At 32.1% G+C, this 18,179-nt stretch overlaps 1 protein-coding gene across 4 annotated transcripts in view; it reads right to left on the bottom strand.

The window, feature by feature from the left end:
- LOC124359450 (mitogen-activated protein kinase kinase kinase 4) overlaps positions 1-18,179 on the bottom strand; it is a 146,768-nt gene that overhangs the window by 113,849 nt on the left and 14,740 nt on the right. The window lies entirely within an intron of this gene.

The raw sequence follows: 18,179 nt of genomic DNA, 5'->3' as shown, positions 1-18,179 counted from the left end.
ATCCTCGAAATATAAGAATTTTGTAATGCATGAATTACAATTGAATACATAAAATTCAAGATTTTAACATATTAAAATATCAATGAGATATATATTAAATTATATAATAAAACTTCAAACAATATGTAACATGTCAGCATAAGTGTATATATTTTACAATTTAGATCTCTTGCAAAACATAACACAATAGACTTTCATACTCAATATAATGATTATCATCAATATTACACTCCTTTGTCAATTTTCAAAGATGAGTAGGAAAATAATTAATTATAACAAGTCATTAGAGAACAATATAATGGCTTTTATTGCTTACTTTGTTTTTGCTCTTTATGAAAAAATTATGAAAAGAAGATATCAAACCTATGGAATATCTTGTTAAGGAAGTATGTTAATGTGAATTTGAGCAACTACATGGACAACAATATGAGACAAAAATAGACCAGTTGATACAGAGCTGAAGCCCTGTCATTGCTTCAATATAATTTTTAATTACTGCATGCAAATTTTCTGTCAAAACAGTTAAATACATATCCTCTTTGACAAAATAAACCTTCACAGTTCACTGGCTTATGGCTTTTAAACAACTCTTACATCAGTTTTAGTATAATTTTGATATATTTATCTGATACTGATTCTTCTATATATTTATTACATTTCCTTCATAGTATTTCAGATTTATTTTGCCTTAGGTAAATCACCTGAGCAAATTTTCCTAGTCTAATTATTCTACCATAGTTGAATATTATATCTTACACTGCACCGTAAAAAATTATATGTTTTACAATAAAAAGAAAATTTGCATAGTTTTATTGTTTATGAATTGTGAGATTGTAGGGATGCCTTCTCTTCACCTTTTTTGTAATATCAGTCACATTTAAAATCGTTAATTTAAATTTTTGAACCTCCCGTTAGATAACGCCACTGGCAAATGGTGTGTTTAATATCACTTAGGTGATATTTTAATTAATACTTATTAATTAGGATTTAATAGGATTTAAATAATACGGCACATGTTCACAACACAATGTATTCTTCCAACCATCTTCTTAAATCTATCTTACGTGGAGCTTTGTGCCATTACAATACTGGTACACTGCCACATTCATATCAATATAGATATGTACTATATAAAATATACAACATATTACCAATAGGTAACATCCTCCTTTTTTTTAATAAAAATGATAAAACAACACAAACAGATTAAAGTTAATATAATTATGAAAATGGATGTTACCAAAAACTTTCAAACAAAAGTTATCTCTAAACAAAGTCATTCAAATGAGCAGGCTTTCTGATAGCCCGACCACATCTAGTTGTTTGGTTTTGCACTGGCCTATCAGGAACAACATTAGGTCTTTCAACAACATTTTCTATATTGTTATCATTTGGCCTACCCACATCATTTTCTACAATTAAATCATAATAATTATTTTTACCAACTTCATAATAACATTTTTTCAACATTATTCTATTTCTACGATACACTTGCCCATATTTATCTTCAACTACATAGCTTCGTGAGGGAAAGCTTAACTTTTCAATTACTTTACCACCTATCCACTCTTTACCTTTTTGAATCAAAACATTATCACCTTTCTCAAAACTACCAAGTGACTTTGATGTTTTGTCATAATATTTTTTAGATTTTTCATTTAGGCTACTTCTGTTGACATTAACTATTTTAGGCTTGAGGTCATTAGTATTTACAGGCAATTTTGACTTTAACACTCTATTCAAAAACAATTGTGCAGGACTGACATTCACATTACTAAGAGCAGTATTTCTGTAATCTAAAAGTAACAACTCAATATCCTTACCACTATCCTTGGCCCGTCTCAAAAGACTTTTGCATATTGCAACAGCTTTTTCTGATCTGCCGTTACTTCTAGGATAAAATGGACTACTTGTCACAGTTATGAAATTGTACTCATTGGCAAAAGATTTGAACACTTGAGAACTATAGGGAACATTGTCTGAAACAAAGCGTTCTAGCACACCAAACTGAGAAAAAATATTTTTCAACGCTCTATAACGTTAAGTCTATATGGAAGATATAATAACTGGATATGGTTATAATTTATATTTATGGCATTTTATGTACTGAATTAGCTTTAGACTTTGAAAATTATATAATGTGTTTTTTATTCAAATTTGTTTTATTAAAGCTTAGTTTAAATGGGAAGATTTATCGTATTTGAATTTATTTGTTAATTTCATTCGCTTGAGTGTTGTTTTCTTTTGTTTTTCTAAGAAAGTTGGAGCCTCTACACAGGCAGTTCCTTGCCTTTTGAGGTCCTATTTTGTTTTCTTGAATTTTGTTTATTGATGTACCTTAGCTGTATTAATATAAAAAAAAGACATGTTCATATTTCTTTAACAAAAAGTTACATTGTTTTATTTTTATTTTCATGTCAATTGTGTCTACAACTAAGGAGCAATGTTTGTGTTTGTGCTTAAGGTATAAATGATGTTTATATAATTTTACTATTGTACATATTTTCAAGAAAATAAATAATTTTTCTATTCTATTCTATTCTATACTGTTGGCTGACTTATCATACAATTTTCTCAATTCTACCCAGTTAGAATAAGCATCAGTAACTACCAAATAATTTTGACCACCATACTCTAGTATGTCACTATATACGAATTGCCATGGCCTACTAGCCGTTTCGTGAGACATTAATGGTTCTTTTACGTTTGCAAACCTATATTTTTTACATATCTGACAGCTCAAAACTAGGTTTTCAATGTCTCCGTTTATGTTAGGCCAATATAGAATTTGCCTTGCTCTGGCTTTACATTTAACTACACCAAGGTGAGATTCATGTACTAAATTTAGCATACTTTGTCGCAAAACAGAAGGAACGATGATTTTGTTGCGAAAAAATAACAAACCATCTTCATATGATATTTCATCTTTAACTTTATGATAAGTTTTCATTTCATTACTCAAACTTTTATATGAAGGCCATCCTTCATGTATGTATTTAACAATACCTTTCAAAACACTATCATTCTCAGTAGCACTTTTAAATTCTAGTTTTTTACTTTCAGACATACTTAACTGATTTTTTGGGCTATGAACCATAACAGATTTTTCAAGTTCACTATTCAAATAACTTTCATTCTTTTCATTCATTTTACATGAAACTTTTCTAGACAATAAATCTGCTAAAATATTAGATTTTCCAGGTAAGTATTTAACTTCAATATTATACTTAAGTAGATTAAGTTTAAACTTTTGTAACCTATTAGAAACCTTATGCATGTTTTTTGAAACAATTGAAACCAAAGGCTTATGATCAGTATATACAGTAACCTTTTGACCATAAATAAATTTATGATACTTTGACAGGGCAAAACACATAGCTGCCATCTCCTTATCTATTATTGGATACTTTATTTCTGTATCGGTTAACGCTTTAGAAGCAAATGCTATCGGATACCCTTGTTGAAGGAGACATGCTCCAAACCCAAAATTAGATGAATCAACAAAAATTTCACACTCTTTCTTAGGATCAAAGATTTTAAGCGATGTTGCCTCAGCAATCTTAGACTTAAGTTTTTTGAACGCTTCTGAATGATCTTTTGTCCACAAAAAATCAACATTTTTTTTAACAATTGCCTTAAGGGCTCAGTTAACTGACTCATGTTATGTACAAACTTAGATAAGTAGTTAGTTACACCTAACACACTTTGCAATTCTTTTTTACTTTCCGGCTCTTCTAACGCAACAATACTTTTGACACGTTCAGGCTCTAGAGTTACGCCTTCTTTAGAAAATATCATATCAAGATATTTGACACTGCTTACTTTATACTGTAATTTTTTAGCATTGAACTTAACATTATTTTTTAACGCTCTATCCATTACATGTTTTAAAACTTCATTATGTTCTTTTTCTGATTCAGTTGCAATTATGAAGTCATCAAAATAAATTCCTACATTAGGAATATCACCAAACATTTGTACATTATATTTTTGAAAGATTTCCGGACTTACTCTTAACCCAAAAGGTAGTTTGTTGTACTTATATTTACCAAAAGGAGTTATGAAAGTTGTTAACAAGCTACTTTCATGATCTAATTCAATTTGATGAAACCCATCTTTCATATCAAGTACAGTAAAACAAGACTTTCCTCTCAACAATAGTTCTAACTCATCTGCAGAGGGAATTGGATAAGGATCCAATTTTACACAATCATTAAGCTGAGCAGGATCCAAACATATACGTAAGGATTTATCTGGTTTCTCTACTATTACAATGTTATTAACCCAATCAGTCGGATAGTCTACAGGTTCAATTATTTTATTTTCTTTTAGCCTATCAAGGACCTCTTTTAGTTTAGGTTTGACTGATTCAGGAATTCTTCTAACAGAATTTATTACAGATTTAGCATTTTCTTTTAACTCTAGAGTCAATTTTTTAGGGAACTTTCCTACTCCAGTAAAGACATTTTTATGTTTATTTACAAAACTTTCTTTAGTATCTGAAGCTAGACCTACTTGCAAATTATTAACTCTTTTAATCAAATTAAACTTTACGCAAGCAATTAAACCAAGTATTGGGACACTTTCGGTTTTTACTACTACATATTTTATCCTGTATTTTTTACCATCAATCTCCGAGTCAAGAACAATATTTCCTAAACAACTTAACTCTTGATTGTCATAGCTTAGAATTCTACTATTATTAGGCTCAAGTCTTACCTTAGGTAACTTCAACTGATTCAACACATGTAATGGTAACACATTGCACTGCGCACCACTATCAAGCTTAAAACTCACATTTTGATCATTTATTTTCACATTTTGCATCCACGACAACACTTCCACTTTCTTCTCAAGACTGTTTACCTCTCTGGACACATCTGCTTTGGACTGGACCTCCCTGGACACCTCTTCTTTGGACTGGACCTCCCTGGATACCTTTTCTTGGAATAAGGCGCCTATGAAAATATCTTCCATGTCTTCTCGCTCCATCGTAGCTTCATGAACGGTTTTCTTAAGTTTTGGTTTATTTTTATTTGCTCCATAACAACCAATGGCATAATGGTTCTTAAGTCCACATTTCCTACAAGTTTTTCCATACGCAGGACAATTAGCCCTAGTATGCTCAGTTCCACATTTTAGACACTTATACGTTTGTCCTTTATTAAAATCTTGACGAGCTCCTTGACCTCTTGATTGGTCGCTTAGTTTTTGGTTTGGACTAAAATTATTGTTTTTAGGCCTATCATTAGTGAAATACTTAGGTCTTATATAACCTTTCTTCTTGATTGCATGCAAGCCTACGCTATCTGCAGTACCTAGGCCTACCTTGCCTTGAATCACCTGTGCTTGCTGCCTACTCAGTTCAGCAGCTCGACACTGATTCAACGCCTTAGACAAAGTTAAATCGCTTTCTCTAAGTAGAGCTTCCTGTAACTGTTTGTCGCTAATACCAATCACTACCCTATCTCTTATTAGACTGTCTTCGTCTTCTTTAAAATCGCAAGGTTTGGCTAGAGCTTTCAATGACGTAACGTAATGATCTATAAGTTCATTTTCTTGTTGTATTCTACTAAAAAATTTATACCTACAGTACACAACATTCTTCTTAGGATTGAAGTATGCATCATAGAGTTCGATCACTTTTTTGAAAGTATCTGCTTCGTCTTGTTTAAATGTATTATAAATTTCCATACCTTCATCCCCTATGCAATGTAAAAGCATTGCTACTTTAACCTTGTCTTCTTTTCCATCATTGCCTGATGCAAGGAGGAAATTTCCAAACTTTTGTTTAAACAGAGCCCAATTGTTTGCTACGTTTTCATCAATCACTAACCCTCGAGGTTGTTTAAAATCCATTTTTAGGTTATAATTTCAATCTATTAACATTACTTAAAAACAAGGTTATCGCGATTATTACTTCACGACACTACTTTTACAGTATTCACACCTGACACCATGCTTAATATCACTTAGGTGATATTTTAATTATTACTTATTAATTAGGATTTAATAGGATTTAAATAATACGGCACATGTTCACAACACAATGTATTCTTCCAACCATCTTCTTAAATCTATCTTACGTGGAGCTGTGTGCCATTACAATACTGGTACACTGCCACATTCATATCAATATAGATATGTACTATATAAAATATACATATTACCAATATGTAACATGGTGTATCAACTTAATGAAATGCAAGCCTGTATTTAAATCTATTTCATTGTTTTGTCCATATTTCAATCCATTATTTATGTTTCTCCGAGTTATCCTGAACAATTCACAGGAATCCATACCCAAGCATGATACCACTTTAAAAATGCTATGGAATTTCAACCTTGAACCTACATTGTGTATCAAATTATGAAGCTCATTGAAAAAGGCAATGCTGGTATACTTAAACACTATACTTCTAAGACAGCCAACTAGCCTCAATATCTGGTTATCCTAATATTTTACTACTTGTGACTGGCAAAGGAGTCAATGCAGGAACCTCACTCATTATCCAACTTGTCAATAGTACATGTTCTTCTCCAGGTTTACAATATCCTTCACCACTGCCCAAAAGTTTGTTCTATACCACAGTCCAATCCACATTATATTGATTCAACCTACTGCATCACATACAGCATTATGACGCATACTGTGACTATCTTGTTTATTGCGAAAACATTGCATTAGATTCACACATCTCTAAGACATAGCGACTAGCATGGTCCAAGATAAAATTTTAACTTACACAAAATCCAGACATACACCATTTTTTGCAATTAAAAGGATTACTTTAACAGTACCTGACCTCATTTTCTACTATGCAAAGAATTTGCTGGAGTGAGTTAGACACTGGCATATAGGTGTGCATGTACAACCTTAATATCAAGTCCGACGGTTGCAAACACTTAATATAGAATCCTGTATTTATTGCTCATCACATTTTTTGTCTTGTTTTGTGCAGTATGACAGAACAGGTGGAACAGCGGTATTGCTTCAGATTTTGTCTAAAACTTGAGAGATTCCACAATGGAACTATTCAAAAAATTCAATAGGCTTTTGGAGAAGGCGCTTGGAACGTAGCACAGAAATCGTAAAATAGGTGAATGGCTACACTTCAATGGACATTGAAACTTGTTCTGGAAAACCAGCACTAAGTGCAAGTGATGAAATTATAATTCAAACTTGTGTTTTAGGAGAATCCATGCATCCACGTATGTTTCCGTGAACTAGCTACAGAGGCAGCCATCATTAATTGTTCAGTTTATTTGTTTTCAATTTCAAAGTACTAATCCAAAATTGCCAATGTGCAGAGTTAATGCAAAAAGTTTCCAAAGAACTTGTTAGCAGAGCAACAAGTTTCAGTTGAGATATGAAATTTCAGGTATATTATGAATATGTTTTTAAGTAATGTTAATAGATTGAAATTATAACCTAAAAATGGATTTTAAACAACCTCGAGGGTTAGTGATTGATGAAAACGTAGCAAACAATTGGGCTCTGTTTAAACAAAAGTTTGGAAATTTCCTCCTTGCATCAGGCAATGATGGAAAAGAAGACAAGGTTAAAGTAGCAATGCTTTTACATTGCATAGGGGATGAAGGTATGGAAATTTATAATACATTTAAACAAGACGAAGCAGATACTTTCAAAAAAGTGATCGAACTCTATGATGCATACTTCAATCCTAAGAAGAATGTTGTGTACTGTAGGTATAAATTTTTTAGTAGAATACAACAAGAAAATGAACTTATAGATCATTACGTTACGTCATTGAAAGCTCTAGCCAAACCTTGCGATTTTAAAGAAGACGAAGACAGTCTAATAAGAGATAGGGTAGTGATTGGTATTAGCGACAAACAGTTACAGGAAGCTCTACTTAGAGAAAGCGATTTAACTTTGTCTAAGGCGTTGAATCAGTGTCGAGCTGCTGAACTGAGTAGGCAGCAAGCACAGGTGATTCAAGGCAAGGTAGGCCTAGGTACTGCAGATAGCGTAGGCTTGCATGCAATCAAGAAGAAAGGTTATATAAGACCTAAGTATTTCACTAATGATAGGCCTAAAAACAATAATTTTAGTCCAAACCAAAAACTAAGCATATATATATATATATATATATATATATATATATATATATATATATATATATATATATATATATAAACAACATCATGAAGACATAGAATAAAAGATTGTTGTGTGTTGAGTATGAAATTGCACATTGTCCAATATTATGTTAATACTTATCATACCATTGTTTTTAGCTAAGAGGTTAGCAACTGAGCTTATCACTCTGCAGTCATATGCTCAAAATCCAATTCGGACATATAATTTCCACATCTTATTAATAAGTTATTTAGCATTATTGTGATGAACATAGCCAATTTTTAAGATTAAAAGGACAGTTGAAACAATCAATATTATTCTGTTAAAGATAATTTTAAATTGATTCCAATTTACATTGTAACTGTTGGACTTATCTAATATCAAGTACCTGTCTCTCATGTTGCTAAGTATCACAGTGAAGGTGTTAACGTGCCAAACATATCATAGTTGAGAGGTATAAGTTGTTTGTTGCTCCTGGCTTGTGCAAGCGTATCTTTAGTAAAGTGGTTATGCTCACTTTTGCATTGACAGAGTTCGTTGGAAAAAGTATTGTTGAAATTGATGTAAAATTACAAAATAATTAGTATTTTGTAAAATTGTTATAACGTATGTAAAACAGCTGTTGCATATCAAAAGATAAAATGTTTTTTGTTCGTTATTTGACTTTACAAATCTGCAACGGTTGCCATTTTGTATGAAAATTTTTCTGTTAATATACAATTAATTTGTTAAATAGGTAATAAAAACATACATACATTTTTACAAACTTCTAGAAAATTTAATAATGATAATTTCCGGACCTATGTTAATATGCACTTTTTTCGTTATTTTTTCTAGTACAATAAGCTTAGAAAGTGCTAGTAACACTACCCGAATCACCCTGTATATTGTTTTACATTTCCAGCTATCTAAAAAGAAACTTGAGTAAAGGATAAATATGTGATAGAAAAGAAATTATGGAAAGAGAGTCTGTATCCCTATGTCAACTATTTGATGCCATTCTGTGCTTGGAGCTTATGAATAAAGTGTATCCACAATGATGACCCCTTTTAGTTTTATTATCTCCCACATATAAGACGTATGAATGTACTATTGCACAGTTCTCGCAGGAGTGTATTTAATCTTGTTCCATCTTGTGAATAAACTCTATGCAGCTGCCTGAGAAACCATAGAGATAATTTGTCCAAGCACCCAGGGTATAAGGCGTACACTTATGTGACATAATTCCCCAAAAGTGATCATGGACAATGATACATGTTTCATTTGCTCCAACACTGCTTTTGAAATGGAAACCACCTATGTAGTGGTCAAACCACTGAATGCAGGAGAGGCAGCTAGGATCAGTGGCTGAATATCCTGGTACCTGGCTAGCTACAAGGAAGTCAAACCACTGAATACAGGAGAGACAGCTAGGATCAGTGGCTGAATATCCTGATACAGTACGCGCGCTGAAGGTTCGGCCCTGTCGTTGCCTATTTTCCTACTTCGCAGATCTATTTTCCTGTTTATGCCAATGCTAATGGATGTATTAAGTTTCAATGTCTCATTGCTTTTCTTCAATAAAATATATTTTAAAATTAACTGTGCCAAAATTGTGATACAAAAAAGTTTGTATGTGAGGATTTTTTTTTATTATTTGGTCAGGAAACTTTCACCAGCGGGAAAGTTTTTCTGAATGAACTGAAGTTAATTTTAGATTTAACTTTTTTCAGATACATAGTTTAGGTTAGCCGTAACTTAGTCTGAAGTGGAATGTATCACCGACACCGCTGCCCTACAGTTTATGGCCCATTCACGTAAATGCAACACGGCAATACCATTTGAAAGTTTCACTTTGCAATAGTTTATTTCTGAAAAAAAAAAAACACTAGGCCATAGTGGTGACCTGTGATAAACTAAAAGTTTTAAACTTTAATGAAATTATGTTGAACTTCATTGTATTATATTCGAATAGAAAGCGTTTTGGGGTGTATTGTTTATAAACTAATTTTATGACAAATGAATGAATACGAAACACTGTTGTATAAAGAATCCTGTTTATGAAAAACTTAATTATTAATTATGTGGCATGACAATAAATAATGGTTTTTTTAGCATTTCTACGAATACACTATACATAGAGGCATTGGTTATATATGGATTAAACCGTATTACATTGTAGCATTCAATTCAAAATTCGAATACTACCTTAGCAATACATTGTATACTAATTTGACTTTCTGACAGATAAGAAATAAAATGTCATAAATCTATTAGTGATTAAAAATCGTAAAATTACTAAACGTCAACAATACAAATTAACAATTTAAATTCTCAACGCATAAATGTAGAATCCGTTATTTTAAAATCGGCGTGGTGAACAGTATTTTCCCTAGATTTTACTTTGTTTACAAAGATTTTCTTACCTATAATAGAGTTGCCAATTGCGAGTTGAGTTAGATGAGTCATTCAAACTAATAATAAATCTCTCTGTTGTGTCATCAATTAAATGTTCCTTTTCATAATATTCATCTTCAAATTTTACAACTTTCTTACCCACCTTTCCCCAGTCATCTTTTGTTATTGAGTCTATCTTCTCTTTGCATAACGCTATGGTATTTTTAATGTTATTTACAAAATTTTATTGGCCTACATAATTTTTTATTATTCCCCAAATATTCTCAATCGGATTTAGATCTGGATGGTACGGAGGAAGGTGAAGAACGCTGTGTCCATGATTTTCTAACAAATCGTCAAATGCAAATCTTTTAAATACATCCTTATGTTGTTTTACTAAACTATACAATTCGGGCTTAAGTGACATTGTATCAAACTGCAGTCCATGATCTTGTAGCCACTTGATCATTTCTGCTTTTTTGGAACCTGAATTAGGTGCTTTATTAACTTGGACGTTATGATAGGTGGCATTATCAATAATTATTAGAGAGTTAACTGGTAAGTTTGGAATGAGCTCAGTTCTTGTCCATGTCATGAAGTTCGCATGGTTCATCTGATCATGATAATCACCTTCGCTCGTTCCCGCTTTCCAGATTAAGCAAGCTCCAGGAATAAACCCCATTTCACCCTCTGCGTGCAGTATTATGGCCCTCTCGCCTTTACTTATTTTCTTTTTAAAACCTTGAAGACTGGCGTCACTCCATCCCTTTTCAGTCACATGAGATAATATGATGAGATGATAATATATACGATTCATCAATGTAAACAACAGAGTTCTCTGCTCGCGCTTGTTTTATACTTCGTAAATAGTTTATATGTTTCGTTTCGTTCTTATGTCACTAGCTTCAATCAAAATTTGCCTATTATTTTCAATTTTTTTTTTCCACCGAAATCCTAATGATGCTAATATTTTTCTGAGGCTAGTTAAACCCCCTTCATAGTTAATTTTTTCATTCAGCTTGTTTTTTAACAATTGAAGAGTTGACAGGCAACTATCAGTTTTATAACATTCATGGACGGTTCTTCGAACAACACATTATCAAAGTCGTCTAGTTCTACTATTTTCTTTTTTCTTTTGTATTTTTTAGGGGTAGTGAACGAACACTCCCCTTTAGTGGAAGAATCCATAATTTTTTTCATGGCGAATCTCCTTAATCAGTGTCTTTGAAACACCACAAGCCGCGCAGTTCTTTCTAAACATTTATTTATAGGGATTCGTTCATCATTAGATAGTTTCGACTCATTTGCCATGAACTCACTAACCCTCCATATAATTTCTCGAGCCTGGCTTCTCGTAGTTTTTCCTCGAGCCACTTTGGAAATGTATCGGGCCATTATACCGACTGAGATGATGAATCAAAACAAAACTAATAAAACTTGTAATATAACCTTAATAGCAAGGATAATATTAAATAATTTGTAACGCCCTACAACTACCAAAATTCACTAACCTCACTACTAACTAAACTAATGAATTGTGTATAACGCACTTAAACCACTTGTCCACTTCTAACAACAGTGAATACTCGACTGTGAGGGAGAACAGGGACAATAAATATTCAGACTGCAGCGGGCCAAACACTGGCGGATGTCTGCAGAACAGTTGTTATATCGGGCAATCCACCCGTCCCCCGCCATAGTCCGCTCGGTTGACTCGGAGCCAAACCTTCAGCGCGCGTACTGTACCTGGCTAGCTACAAAGAAGTAAAACCACTGAATGTAGGAGAGTCAGCCAGCCTCAGTGACTAAATATCCTGGTAACTAGTGTAATGTTTAAGATATGCATTTAATTATGAAATACATCAAATGTATAAATCATATAAGGAAACCTGAAGGACACACCAAGACTTGGTCTACATGATGATGATGATGAAAACACACCCACTTATTGTCTATCTAAAACATATGTGGTTTTACGTCGAGTAAGATGTTTTATATGAAATATAACTATCATATGTAACATCTCCCTTTTTATAGAAATAATCTAAATTTTGCTTTAAAGATTAAGATTCAAAATTAATAAACAAAAAACGTTTCTTTCATAACTGTGGCATTTCAAATTTTAAAATGAAATTAAAATTACAAAAGATAAAATTCTACTTAAACTAAAGTTACATAATTTAGGCTTTTCTAAATTTATATGCATATAATAAACAAAAATTAAAAACACTTTAGTTAAACTTTAAGATATCATCATTAGGATAAAAAGTAAACCTTTCAGGGTTTATTATTATTGTGCCATGCTTGGTTACATATTAATTCATTCTGTTAACAACTTATTTCTTATCAGGTTCATTTACAGTTGTATTAGGACTTACATATGTACTAACATGACTACTTACAGGACTCACAGGTTCTGATCTAACAGTTGAATCATCACTCTTGAAAAATATTATGAAATGTGAACTCGGTTTCTACGGTGACAATTACCACTTTGATCTTCTACAATATAAGATCGGTGACCATTGACTTTAGATTTTAGAGTACCAGGAGACCAAAGTCTATGATTAGGATGTTTTTTTTTTAAAGAACACTGCTTGACCTTAGTTGAGAATTGGTAAAGACTTACTGTGCATGTCATAGCACAGTTTACTCCTAGCTTTGTGTCATATTTAACACCTGGCCACTTACAAAGAGGCTAAATCATCGAATGCAGGGAGCCAGCCAGCCTCAGAGATCACTCACTGATCTTAACGAAAAGGCTGTGAAGCGAAGTCACCAATTTCCAATACACTGAATAGATACAATCTCTTTGAATTGAATTTAGGAGCAAACAGCACTGTACCACACATCTTAAAGTTGCCTTTCTCCATTCTAATTAGGTAGCAATTGATTTGATAGTAGACCAGCTGTATACAATTATAACATAAAAATTTTTCGTTTCACACTGTTTAGAAACATTGTTTACACAATTATTTTTTGGAAATATTTTGGCCTCACTATGTAGATCCATCTTCAATCAACAGATGTTATGCCAAAATTGCCAATAATTAGCAGTCATCTATATAAGTGAGAAGGCTCTGTCCTTCAACTTGTATACTCGTCTATACAAGCTGTGTGAACCAGGAAACTTTGGTGTTGGTTATGACATCGGCTGTGTAAGCCTAATAAGATGAATATCCTTAGAGCTTTTTTGATGTTACAGTGTACAGCAATGAGCTTGATTAACCTATCTTTATTTGATGCTTTTCAGATTGAAATAATGAAATGATAAGCTTCTGAGCTTCTGTTGTTATAAAATAGGTTCCCAATGAGAGTGGTTTGAAAAATGAATTGCTTGAGTTAGGAGTGCTTTTACTTGTTATGATAAGAGAAACAACAACTATTACCAGTTAAGAATAAAATATAATAAAATACACCAAACAAACAAAATTTATGTAGTAATAATTCATTGTTAAACATACAGACAGAGCATATGGCCTGGATACACATAATATTTTCATAAATCAATTCATGAACTGTATTCAAGAATTCTTTAATTTTACTCATCAATACCTTTTATACTTTTACAGAATTAGGTAAATAAGATTTCACTCTTTAATCAGTCTGGAAGAATAAAAAAATGTATTCAGGTATGTGTGATTTTTCTGGAAGAAAGCTCTGCGTTTTGAATAAGGAATTATTTGCAGACGTGTGTTTTAAGGTATGCAATGTTTTTATTGAAATATGTTTATAGGACTGTGTTATTTAGGCTTGGTATAAAACACTCAATCACCAACAGCACTAAGAATTTAAAAAATGTAAAACATGTTTAAGTTTAGTACTTTGTTTAAAATTGTTAAATCCCTGAATAGAAACAGCAAATATATGATAGGTTAAAATTAAACAAATGTATAGTACAATGTAATGAGAATGGAAACGTTTATAACAGGCAATATTTGAAAAACAAAGACACAAACCAAGTTTAGTGGTTATTTTCTCAATGTTATATAGTTGTTAAAAACGTTTGCTCGTATTAATATTTACAATTTTATAATGACAGTACTCTTGTATAACAGATTCATACATAGAAATGCATTTATGCAATTCCTGACCTGGTAAAATCCATGATTTCAGATGTATATAGCTATTGTGTTTTGCATTGTGTCATCCTGGTCTCAAATTAGAATCCTTAAAGTTCTTCAATTGATGGGACATGACATGGTGCCATGTGGCATGGAATTAGGGAGCCTGACATTAAGAAGATGCCATGTTTTGCATCCCCCAAATGTAAATAAGATTATGTGGTCCACAAGTCTTGTCATGTACACTATACTGTATCACGTATGCAATGAACTTCCATGTAGCACTGGCGTAACTCATACTAGGCTTTGGGGAGGGGACAAACCTGATTGAAGTAAAGTAAAATGTTTAACTGCTGTACTTCAAACAAATTAAATTGCTGTTACACATATTTTTGAAAATTTTTCTTAGGACTATTCAGAGGAGTTTTATCCCCCTCATCTCCCCTTTTAGTTATAATAACATTGTTAAGTATTAAGTACACTTTAATGATAGTTTGACATTTAGGTACGCATAATAAACTATTTCATTTAAAAAACAGTCAGCATGCCCTTGATTTTGCTTCGCACTTGACATGCTTGTTCTGGAGGTAATGTTTCATGCTTCCATTGAGAATACATCTGAAATCATGGATTTTATACCAGGTCAGGAATTGCATAAATGCATTTCTATGTATGAATCTGTTATACAAGAGTACTGTCATTATAATGATCCCAATTTTCTCAAAAAAATCATAACAGCCAATGAATTGTGATTGTATGGGTATGACCAGGTAACCAAAGTGCAGTTTTCTCAATGGAAGCATGAAACATTACCTCCAGAACAAGCATGTCAAGTGCGAAGCAAAATCAAGGGCATGCTGACTGTTTTTAAATGAAATAGTTTATTATGCGTACCTAAATGTCAAACTATCATTAAAGTGTACTTAATACTTAACAATGTTATTATAACTAAAAGGGGAGATGAGGGGGATAAAACTCCTCTGAATAGTCCTAAGAAAAATTTTCAAAAATATGTGTAACAGCAATTTAATTTGTTTGAAGTACAGCAGTTAAACATTTTACTTTACTTCAATCAGGTTTGTCCCCTCCCCAAAGCCTAGTATGAGTTACGCCAGTGCTACATGGAAGTTCATTGCATACGTGATACAGTATAGTGTACATGACAAGACTTGTGGACCACATAATCTTATTTACATTTGGGGGATGCAAAACATGGCATCTTCTTAATGTCAGGCTCCCTAATTCCATGCCACATGGCACCATGTCATGTCCCATCAATTGAAGAACTTTAAGGATTCTAATTTGAGACCAGGATGACACAATGCAAAACACAATAGCTATATACATCTGAAATCATGGATTTTACCAGGTCAGGAATTGCATAAATGCATTTCTATGTATGAATCTGTTATACAAGAGTACTGTCATTATAAAATTGTAAATATTAATACGAGCAAACGTTTTTAACAACTATATAACATTGAGAAAATAACCACTAAACTTGGTTTGTGTCTTTGTTTTTCAAATATTGCCTGTTATAAACGTTTCCATTCTCATTACATTGTACTATACATTTGTTTAATTTTAACCTATCATATATTTGCTGTTTCTATTCAGGGATTTAACAATTTTAAACAAAGTACTAAACTTAAACATGTTTTACATTTTTTAAATTCTTAGTGCTGTTGGTGATTGAGTGTTTTATACCAAGCCTAAATAACACAGTCCTATAAACATATTTCAATAAAAACATTGCATACCTTAAAACACACGTCTGCAAATAATTCCTTATTCAAAACGCAGAGCTTTCTTCCAGAAAAATCACACATACCTGAATACATTTTTTTATTCTTCCAGACTGATTAAAGAGTGAAATCTTATTTACCTAATTCTGTAAAAGTATAAAAGGTATTGATGAGTAAAATTAAAGAATTCTTGAATACAGTTCATGAATTGATTTATGAAAATATTATGTGTATCCAGGCCATATGCTCTGTCTGTATGTTTAACAATGAATTATTACTACATAAATTTTGTTTGTTTGGTGTATTTTATTATATTTTATTCTTAACTGGTAATAGTTGTTGTTTCTCTTATCATAACAAGTAAAAGCACTCCTAACTCAAGCAATTCATTTTTCAAACCACTCTCATTGGGAACCTATTTTATAACAACAGAAGCTCAGAAGCTTATCATTTCATTATTTCAATCTGAAAAGCATCAAATAAAGATAGGTTAATCAAGCTCATTGCTGTACACTGTAACATCAAAAAAGCTCTAAGGATATTCATCTTATTAGGCTTACACAGCCGATGTCATAACCAACACCAAAGTTTCCTGGTTCACACAGCTTGTATAGACGAGTATACAAGTTGAAGGACAGAGCCTTCTCACTTATATAGATGACTGCTAATTATTGGCAATTTTGGCATAACATCTGTTGATTGAAGATGGATCTACATAGTGAGGCCAAAATATTTCCAAAAAATAATTGTGTAAACAATGTTTCTAAACAGTGTGAAACGAAAAATTTTTATGTTATAATTGTATACAGCTGGTCTACTATCAAATCAATTGCTACCTAATTAGAATGGAGAAAGGCAACTTTAAGATGTGTGGTACAGTGCTGTTTGCTCCTAAATTCAATTCAAAGAGATTGTATCTATTCAGTGTATTGGAAATTGGTGACTTCGCTTCACAGCCTTTTCGTTAAGATCAGTGAGTGATCTCTGAGGCTGGCTGGCTCCCTGCATTCGATGATTTAGCCTCTTTGTAAGTGGCCAGGTGTTAAATATGACACAAAGCTAGGAGTAAACTGTGCTATGACATGCACAGTAAGTCTTTACCAATTCTCAACTAAGGTCAAGCAGTGTTCTTTAAAAAAAAAAACATCCTAATCATAGACTTTGGTCTCCTGGTACTCTAAAATCTAAAGTCAATGGTCACCGATCTTATATTGTAGAAGATCAAAGTGGTAATTGTCACCGTAGAAACCGAGTTCACATTTCATAATATTTTTCAAGAGTGATGATTCAACTGTTAGATCAGAACCTGTGAGTCCTGTAAGTAGTCATGTTAGTACATATGTAAGTCCTAATACAACTGTAAATGAACCTGATAAGAAATAAGTTGTTAACAGAATGAATTAATATGTAACCAAGCATGGCACAATAATAATAAACCCTGAAAGGTTTACTTTTTATCCTAATGATGATATCTTAAAGTTTAACTAAAGTGTTTTTAATTTTTGTTTATTATATGCATATAAATTTAGAAAAGCCTAAATTATGTAACTTTAGTTTAAGTAGAATTTTATCTTTTGTAATTTTAATTTCATTTTAAAATTTGAAATGCCACAGTTATGAAAGAAACGTTTTTTGTTTATTAATTTTGAATCTTAATCTTTAAAGCAAAATTTAGATTATTTCTATAAAAAGGGAGATGTTACATATGATAGTTATATTTCATATAAAACATCTTACTCGACGTAAAACCACATATGTTTTAGATAGACAATAAGTGGGTGTGTTTTCATCATCATCATGTAGACCAAGTCTTGGTGTGTCCTTCAGGTTTCCTTATATGATTTATACATTTGATGTATTTCATAATTAAATGCATATCTTAAACATTAC

Source organism: Homalodisca vitripennis, chromosome 4, assembly GCF_021130785.1.
Source record: "Homalodisca vitripennis isolate AUS2020 chromosome 4, UT_GWSS_2.1, whole genome shotgun sequence".
Lineage (NCBI taxonomy): Eukaryota > Metazoa > Arthropoda > Insecta > Hemiptera > Cicadellidae > Homalodisca > Homalodisca vitripennis.
The sequence above is the reverse complement of the archived record's forward strand: the minus strand, read 5'-3'. Positions and strand labels throughout refer to the sequence as shown.